The sequence below is a fragment of the Camarhynchus parvulus genome, chromosome 10, assembly GCF_901933205.1.
Source record: "Camarhynchus parvulus chromosome 10, STF_HiC, whole genome shotgun sequence".
Classification (NCBI taxonomy): domain Eukaryota; kingdom Metazoa; phylum Chordata; class Aves; order Passeriformes; family Thraupidae; genus Camarhynchus; species Camarhynchus parvulus.
Window position 1 is genome coordinate 6,429,357 of NC_044580.1, and position 7,059 is coordinate 6,436,415.

General features: G+C 43.1%; 1 protein-coding gene across 6 annotated transcripts in view; it reads right to left on the reverse strand.

The window, feature by feature from the left end:
• Window positions 1-6,517, reverse strand: part of RNF111 (ring finger protein 111) — a 43,385-nt gene extending 36,868 nt beyond the window's left edge. For 4 of the 6 annotated variants that reach the window (XM_030955243.1, XM_030955241.1, XM_030955244.1 and 1 more), the window contains exon 1: window positions 6,270-6,393. The gene's annotated coding sequence lies outside the window, so the exon portion shown is untranslated. Of the gene's footprint in view, window positions 1-5,851; window positions 5,917-6,269 lie in introns of all 6 variants that reach the window. The other 2 variants (XM_030955240.1, XM_030955245.1) reach the window with 2 other exon arrangements.
• Window positions 6,518-7,059: the final 542 nt, after the last annotated feature.

The window sequence follows — 7,059 nt, forward strand, 5'->3', positions numbered from 1 at the left end:
GGAAATTCAACCAAGTAATCAGGAGCTCTCTATTTTTGCCAATCAGTAGAGAGGCTGAAGGACTCACAGGAGAGCTGCTGCCTTCAACTACAAACTTACACAACAGCTTAAACAGGAGTGGGTTTGAAGTGAACAACAGCAATCAACAATGACAAATAATCCATTCCTTCACTATTTAGAAATGCTATTAAAAACTTTCAAACAAAAAAATTGACCAAAAAAAGACAAAAGATGGACTAGATTTCAGTCCATTTAAAGTATCTTCAGCGGTTAGACATAAATGTCCATTTTTCTTCTGCACAGAAGAAAAAATCTAAGAGGGACTACAAAAATAATATACAAATAATTAAGTCATTAGAACGAGATCATCTGCTGTTAAAACATTTAGAAGTTCCTACAATATCTATTTCTAATTAAAAGTAGTCCTCAGAAGCTTTTTCAAAAAGCAGCAGATGAAGTAAGTTCAATCAGCATTAGTGTTCCCCCTTCCTAATCAAAACATCTGCCTATTGACTTAGTCCCCCATGCTTCCTCTCAAAGTTTTGATTTACTATCCTCTTGTAAGCCACTATGACTCGATGAAGAGCTGTTAAGACAGCTACCTGAAAACTATAAATAGTTATTCTAAGCTCCCCTCTCAGGTGCATGACTGTTTAGAATTACGAAGTGCACATGACTTTTATCCATTCTTTTCACCACTTAAAACCATTGATATTAATCATTCCAAGACATACAGCCATGCAAGGAAATTCATGCAAACTGGGAAGTCCCTGGAAATAGCTAAGTCAAAAAAAAAGGTTAAAGAGGTCTTTACAGCAAGTTTATGATCACATATCAAAGCAAAACATATTTCAGTTATAAGATGGAGCAAAGAATTTGGTCATTAATAATTAATTTCTATATAAGCAATCAAAAAGCACATAGCATTACAACACTATAAAACAGTAAAATGCTTCATTACACAACATATAACTCAGTTTTTTGGTATAAACTTTGTTGATGAATACATGTGATGTAATAGATCATTACCCTGAAAATGTATTTTCAGCCACATTCTGAATATAGTCAACCCCCTTCACCACCTAGAAAAAAAAAATCTCCTTGCATTTGTTGTCCCTTTATTCAGTTCTAACTTGTTTTCTTTGCATATGGTCACTGAACTCCCAACTAACTTTCAAAATGAATTCCCTTCTCGGATATGCAGCTTGTATCAGATTTTACTTTTAACATTATTTTTACTCTGACAAGCTAATACTCGTACTGTTAAATTCATGAGAAAACCTTTCTTTCCTCTCATTAAAAAGATGTATTCTTATTCTTTCAGCAAAGCTTTTCCATTATATATATATCAAGAAACAGGAAAATGAAAAAGGTTATAAAATTCATACAAGGCCTTCAGCAAAGTGAGAAAACTTAAGCACTGTTACTTTCCAATCTCAGGCAGGCAGCCAAGCAAGGCTGATTCCTGCACAGCCCTGACACACTGGGAGCTGACAAAAGGCTCAGGAGCCACTTCAGGAGTTGGACCCCCAACTCAATCCCATGGAGATTGAACCTCAGCACTATCATGCCCTGCTGCTCCAACAAAATAAGGAACTCACTGAGCAGATCACAAAAAAAACTACCACTCATTTTCCTAAAAGAAGCAGTTCTGTCTTATTCATTGCATTTCTATCAAGGAGAGACAACCTGTATGCCTCTCCAATGCAGAGTAAGTGACAAGGAGCAAAACATCTAATATTCCCTTCCACAGGAAAACAAGTACAATCAGATTTCAAATTTTTATTGCATTCTTCTTCACTTTTTATCACCTTATTAGAAAAACAGTGCTCTTCCAGAGCTTGTTTTAACTGCTAAATTTTAGCATCCTACATATTGGTCTTCTAATCTTTGACAGAAAATAAAGCAACAGATAAGTTAAAGATCTATGCATTTTATAAAACAGCAACAATCAGAAAGGAATCTGAAATTCCATAGTGTTTGCATTGATACTATGTATCTTTATTCACAGGACAATATGAAATACTATTGCAAACCACACTCAATTTCCTTTCTGCGCTTTAATGCAGACATAGTGATGACTCAATTTTTAAATGACAAAATTACTGGAGAATTCTCTGAGCAGAATACTTATGTTCTGCCTTACAGAAAGGTACAGTAATTCAGAACAACATACATGGTATGAGTTACTAACTGCATGTTCTGGAAACAAGTTCTTGCTTACAGGCTCCCAAAGCCAGCCCACTACACCCAGCCCAGACAGAAGGGTTTGCCTGTGCTTTGCTACAGCTACATGAGCCACAGCAATGCAGGGAGGCTTATCCACCTCTTGCAGGCAATTCTAGGAACCATCAATGCCTTGGAAAGTCTACTCTTGAAGTGAAACAATGTTATTCCAGGTACAGTACTACCCTTACTAACCTTCACAAAGCCACGTCAAAGTCAGATCCCAGTAACTGTGCCATCAAGTACTGCAATAAACAGTATCCAACCTCTGGACCAGCAAAGTCTCCTTAATTTTATCCCCCAAAAAATTCATCTGGGACCTTCAAGGTTTGCTTCCTGATGCCTAAGTCAATTCAGCTCATTATGCAATTACTTTGTAACAGAAACATCAGGCCACCTATGGGACAGCTACAGAATGCCTCTGTGGTGCCATGCTGCCATTCACCTCTGAGACTCAACAGCACTGTACTCCTAGGGGAGACTGCTGAAATGTCTGCCTCACCTCTTCCAACAGAACCCAGCACACAACAGCTACAAACAGAGGAGCTCTTCAGGACAGGATCCACGGCCTGCCTCCAGCTGGAACAGACAAAATCCACAGGGCATGTGCAGCTGGACGCACCTCCTGTTAACAGCTGAGAGTAATGCTGCAGAGAGCCCCCCCTGAGCACAGGGGAGCTGGGCTGCACAGAGCCCCCCCTGAGCACACTGAGTCAGTCCAAGGCCATAAAGGCACCCAAAGAAATCCCAGCCTGAATCAAGCATCACCATGCACACACTCAACTGGACAAGGAATCTGCCTGCCTTTGCGGATGGATTTGACAGAAATGTATTTGATATTGCAGGTGTATATGACAAAAATGGTGCTCACAAGCACATTTTTCAGTCTAGACATTTCTTTGCTATGTCCTAGGCTTAAATCAGTTAGCTACATTAACACTATATAAATCATGGGTTTAAGATAGAAGCATTATGATTTGGCAATCAGGAATGTTTCAGCTTCAGTGAACTCCAAGACAAACACAACAGCATTGAACTTCAGAACAAAAAGTTGTAGCTTTATAAAGTGATGACAAAATGCAATTCTTTATTGAACTTAAGATCTTAACTAGAAATGTTGCCTCCCAAGACAGCTAGGAAAGTTCTGAGATACACAGCCATCAAAAATTATTTTAAAAATTGTTTCTTAGTCCCCCTGGCATTTCTGACCTTTGAGGTATGTGTAATTCTTCTTGATGTAGTGACATTTTGCAAACACTTCTCAATAAAGCTTTGAGGACAAAAGTTAAACATGATCTTTGCCACAGCTGCTACTAAGAGCCTTTCAAGTGAGACTTGTGAAATTAACCATCAGGACAGTTTTATGCTGCTCTTCAGGAAACCTATGAGAAGTAGGGGATTTTACAGATACTAAACTGAGCAGATCCGCCAGTTTCAGGGGAAAGGACACTGCAGCTGAATTCTCCACTCTGCACCCAGCAGAGACAAAAGTAAACATTTTACCTAACAGCAGTCAAATATTAGGACTAAACCGTATTGGGAAAAAAAAATGACAGAAGCAAATAGCTCTTACTGGCCTCTTGCTACTAAAGCCATGAACCAGCCTTCTCAGATTTCACTTGGTGAACACTCAGTAAGGAAGACATCATTTTAATTTAGGGCAATTCCTTTTCCAAATAGCATAAATGACATAAAACAACAAAAAAAATCCTATTTTATCACCAGATCTGTAGTGGTTTGGCTGTCTGCAAGTCAGTAAGGTTGAAAAGAGATTTATAAACATGCATATTGAGTAACATCGTATGGGATACATGTACAAGGTAAGGATAGGATAATTACTCAAAGTTGTAGTCTCCTAAGTTTTGTCAGTGTAGCTGCTTCCAAAGTTTACAGTGCTCTTGTAAGAAACACAAAATGTATCCTCAGCTGAAGTCTTCAACCAGTGAACTTCCTCCAAAGTTAAGTACAGATTGGTGGGGATTTTTGGTGGCTCAGGCCTAGCAGAGAACCCTAATGGGGCAGAAGGAAAGGAAGAAAAGAAAATGTTTCTTTCACCAACCCAAACTTTTGCTGACAACTCACTTAAAGGAGACTGCACATCAGGAAAGCCATGAGGAACCCCTTATACAACATCTGCCTATGGCAAATCCATGTCTCTGTCCTATCCCCATTGTTTACCTGTGAATTAAATCATCCTGTTCCCCATCCCATCATCACTCCCCCCGCAATTTTTCCCTATTTATTCAACTGCTTGACATGCAAGCCTCTATAATCCATCAGGCATGGAGGAGAGAACTATCACTTCTACCTCAAAAGAATGTCCTCACCATTAGAGGAAATAGAAACAACTGAAATGAAAGATTGTACATCTTGGAAAAAGAAAGCAGCAACTGCTAAATGTTACTGCAACACAGCTACCTCCAGTTAAAATCAACTGCTGTAACTGATCTGGTTATGTAGGTCAACAAAGTTACTAATTCAAATATAAACTGGAGTCACCGTCCTGTTAAGATACACTCTTAATACACTTTAACAAAAGCTATTGCTTCATAAAAGATATATTTCTGAGAGGTCAGAACGTTCTCATCCATATTTTGAAAGGACATGCAAAATATGCATGAGTGCTGTGAGCTGGTGTTCACTCTCCAGCTCCCAATATCAGACAAAATCTCATCTGTAGTTGCCAGGGCTTCAGCCATCAATAAAAACCACCAGATTTTTAAATATGCAAGACTTCAAGAGTTTTAAAACAGAAAGCTTGGTGCCTTCTACACTATTATTTAATTAAAGTGAACCATAAAATGTTCCTACAGCCTTTCCCACCTTATGAGTTCCATGGGTGATTCTATATCGTGGATGAGTGCACAGACAGGTGACCAGATGTTCACTCTATCAAATAAACCAAGATCACTTCTTTCCCTGTCAATCCTTGCACATCAGCAAGGATCATCCTGTCTAACAAGGTTTGCTTCTGTTCCCTTTCTGTCCCAAGACAGCCCCTTATCCAAAAAAGTAAGTACAAAAACACTTAAATTGCTCAGTTCTGACAGCAAGAACTATGGATGTGTGAACAACAAGATGTAATTTCCAATTTTAACATTGGCAAAGCATTGTAACTATTTAAATATTAGTTTTCCTGGAAAAGCTTTCTACTAAGTATCCAGCATTCATATACCTTTGGAATTTTCTAAAAGTTACAACAAAGACAAGGAAAGACCTTATACTGAAAACATAGCTTCCCTTTCATAGTTTGTAATACAGATACCATGACAAACCCAGATCTACATAATGAGCAGTCAATTACTATCTTTTTGTTCAAACCTTTTGTTTCTGAAATAACTGCATTAGAATCAAATTATTCTAATGACAGCAAACTCTTACCTCCTGCATTATGTCCTCTTCTGGAGAAGTACTTGGGTATCAAGAATTAAGGGTCATTTAATCAGCTAAAGCAACCAGACCTTGCTTATGATTTAATAAAATCATTTTAAGCCATGGAAGAACTCATTCAAACAACATAAAAATTCCACGAATGCATGCTCAGCCCTTATCACAGAAACACAGACACTTAATAAAGCACATACCCTTAGCACCTGCCCATTGCAACAGTGACAAGCCTACGTACCTCTGAGGATCCTGGCCTACATTTCTGAATGAACGTTACTTCCTTGTTCATCAGGCAAAAAACACCTGAAAACGGTGATTTTTTTTTTAAACATAGGTTAAGAGAACACTAACTTCGCAAACAAAACAAATGACGTCATAACAAACGCTATTACGCACAGAAATAGAAACTCATTTCCCTAAGGGGAAAATTTGTGACAAATTTGTGACAAAACCCCAGAGAGTGCTGCGGCTGCCCGCAGTGAAGACACTGCTTTGTGCGTCAACGAGGCGCTGAATAAAAAAGGAAAAATACATTTCTGCGTGAAGTTCCCACCCGCCGCACAGCCCCGCGGCTCAGCGCTGCCGTCAGGGCGCGGGGCGGGGGAGCCCCCGGCCGGCCCCGGCCCCACCCGCGGGGTCCCCGCCGCCCCCCGTACCTGAGACAGCGAGGCCGCGGGGGAAGGGGCGGGTGCCGCCGGCGCCCTGCGCAGGGCCGAGGGGTAGAAGCGGCCCCGGTGGGCGCCGCAGTGACCCCGCGGCGCTTCCCGGTGCGCCTCGAGAGGCCGCAGCGTCCTGGCTGTGCCGGTGTGGCCGCTGCCCCCGGTCCGGTCCCGGTGCGGCCGCTGCGCCGGGCGGGCCCCGCTCTGTTGTGGCGCAGCCCCCGCCGCTCCCTGCCCAGCGCAGCGCGACACTCGGCGCTGCTTTACAGCCGCCCGCAAAGCGCAGCCGCGCCGGCGCGCGCCCCGCCTCCCGCCGCGCCCCTGCCGGGCGGCGGCGCCGCCACAGCGCGGGCTGCGGAGGGGGCGGGCCGGGGGCAGGGCGGGCTCCTGAGGGCAGCGGGCTGCTCGGGATGGGCTGCTCGGAATGGGCTCCTGAGGGCACCGGGCTGCCCGGGATGGGCTCCTGAGGCACCGGGCTGCTCGGGATGGACTCGCGGGCACGGCCCTAGCTGCCTTCGCTGCTGCTGCATTTAGGCGGTTGTGTGTAAATCCGTAAAGCGGTGGTGTCAGAGTATGGATCGGGCTCTGCTCGGTGGTGCTGGGGAAGGGGACACAAGGCAATGGGCAGAAACATGCACGGAAAGTTCCACCCGACCTGAGAAAGAACTTCACTGTGCAGCGAGCGAGCGCTGGATGAGGCTGCCCAGGTACCCCACAGCTGGACGCAATCCTGTGCCGTGGCCTCTGGGATGACCCTGGCTTGAGCAGGGAGAGGTCGGACCAGCGG